Source organism: Pundamilia nyererei, unplaced genomic scaffold (genome assembly GCF_000239375.1).
Source record: "Pundamilia nyererei isolate P.nyererei 1_Seehausen unplaced genomic scaffold, PunNye1.0 scaffold00075, whole genome shotgun sequence".
Lineage (NCBI taxonomy): Eukaryota > Metazoa > Chordata > Actinopteri > Cichliformes > Cichlidae > Pundamilia > Pundamilia nyererei.
The window spans coordinates 1544941-1547327 of record NW_005187476.1 but is presented as its reverse complement, the minus strand read 5'-3'; the positions used below and the strand labels follow the sequence as shown (position 1 = coordinate 1547327).

The 2387-nt window shown below is 40.7% G+C and overlaps 1 protein-coding gene across 1 annotated transcript in view; it reads right to left on the bottom strand.

Moving 5' to 3' along the window:
* LOC102207984 (testis-expressed sequence 2 protein-like) overlaps positions 1–2387 on the bottom strand; it is a 31444-nt gene that overhangs the window by 6264 nt on the left and 22793 nt on the right. The window lies entirely within an intron of this gene.

The window sequence follows — 2387 nt, the reverse complement described above, 5'->3', positions numbered from 1 at the left end:
TGTCCTGGAGCAGATAATGGCCCCACACCTTTACAAGTGTTCTAATAACTGGAATGTTGGTGGTTTGGTTCCTGGCTGCTCAAGTTTATGCCTTTGGCAAGATACTGACCCCTAAAGGTCCTGTAACATTGTGATGTAGGAGAATGCTCTTTTTGGTTGATGCTGGATCTGACTTTAGCACATTTCAAGCACTTTTTCTTATCACTGCAATGCAGATAACAATCAGTTATATCTCTCCTTTAAGGACTAAGTTGCAGATCTTGCACAGGTGCTCAGACGTTGGGATGGCTGACAGTTGTCTCCACATTAATGATGGGAAAACAGAAGTCCTTGTTTGTGCTCCCGACACTTTTGTGGTAGGTAAGGTAATGGAAACTTTGTATCCTTGGTGTGCCAAGTGAAGTTCCATTGTGTCATGCTGAACTGGAGCTTGATGATCATGCCTTTATATCCATCACATTTGGATTATTGCAATTCACTGTTAATTTGTCTTAACAAAGCTTCCCTAAGTTATTCAAAATGCCAGTGAGAGGTTTCTGACTAAATCTTCTAAGTACTTACGCGTCACACTGTTGCTAATTTGGCTGCAATGGATCCCCATTAGCTTCAGGGTTCACATTATGATCCTGGTTTTGACTGTTAGAGCCTCTGAAGTGCTATGATTGGTCAAAAGACCAAACATGCTGGGATGTTAATATAGGTTGTTACTTAACAAATCATCTGTAATACAGATATTTTGGCTTTGGATACTTGTTGTTGCTGTTTAAGTATTAGTACTATCAAAATGGAAAGGTTATGATGGAAACTTGTTCAGATATTAACAAGAGCTGACATGTGGGGAAAGTACACACAGGACTGAAACTGCATGCTTTGTTTTCACTGTTTTGCTGCCTTGATACCGTTGGTTTGTGTTAAATGACTAGATAATGCCATAAGTTTGCTGTGCCAGACAGAAACACAGAGTTAAAGCCGTTAAAGACAAAACCAAAAGTCGAGGGGGTGAAAAAAAAAAGGACCTGGAACAAATGAAAGTACAGAAAGTACAGAGAGTTAGTAATGTCTGACAAAACAGCTGGTTAAAAATAGACAGGAAGTCAGAAAGACTGTGGGGCTGAAAGAACAGCTTCGATCAGCTGAGCCTACAGGGCATTGATGGACCCACCAATTTGGAGAGGTGTGAGCTGAGGCAGGTTGGGTTAGGAGCACAGAGTTTTTGTAAGTCTGGACAAAGAAGATGACCTCGGTGCAAGCAGCTGGATCAGAGCAGTGCTTCCCTAATTAGGGTGAAGCCCCACCAAACAAACTGCAAAGAAATACCTTCACATATACAGGGAGGCTACTTGTATTCTTGTGTCCATCAGAAACTGACATTAAGAGAAAAAAAAAAGAAGCATGTAACAACAAACATGCATGAATACAAATGTGCAGGCACGTAGATACAATTGCTTGCCAAGACATGCACACATGCACAGCTGAAAAGATTCATCGATCCATTGCACTCAGCAGGATTGTTACAGGAAGGAGCGGCATGAGACGAGATAAAGGAGGACCTGAGCTGCCTGAAGGATTCAGCCCCTACAACACCAGTGGAAATTTCCAAAGGAAACCTAAACTGACCATTTTGATTGCAAGTTTCCTAAAAACTGAAATACCTGGCATAAAAATAAGATAAAACACTTGCCCCCGACCTCCAAGAAATGTGGCTATAAAAAATAAATAAATAAATAAAATCACAAATTTTAATTGAATGTAAGTGATATCTGTCAATTCACTTACTGTCTGTGATAAAGAAAAGAAACCTCTGGCAACCTTAGCTGTTTGGGGAGTAAGTGCGATAAAAACTGACAAAATATCAACATCATCAGTGAAAACGAGCTCCATGCGAACTGATTATGTTTAGAGAGACTTCTGATGGGTGTTTTGTCTGGAACTGAACCAAGAACTACTGTTGCCATCTCAGCTGGAGACACAATCAATTCCTGCCCTTATTATAGAGTTATGTGAGTGCTGCTGCAGTGATGAAAATGAAGCAGTGACTCATAGCGTTGGGATGAGAAAAGAGTGAGTACAGGCACAAAGAGGAAGATGAAATGAAAGGGAAAGCAAGGGGAAGAGAAAACCAGGAAGAGAAATAGAAGATTGTGCATGCGAAACAGATGAAAAGAGAGATCAGTTACAGAATGTAGAATGACAAAGGTTACGTTGTACAAGCGAAAGGAAAGCTCAGTGCGCCTGCATTACTGAATAGTCACAGAAGTATTCATGTAAAAGCTGCTTGTGCTCTAGAACATGCATAGTTATGCGGAGCTAAGACCTCACATAGCTAAGCCTCGATTTATCTGGAGCACATAAAACCATAAAACCTGCTAAAGAGCCGTGAAGTACAA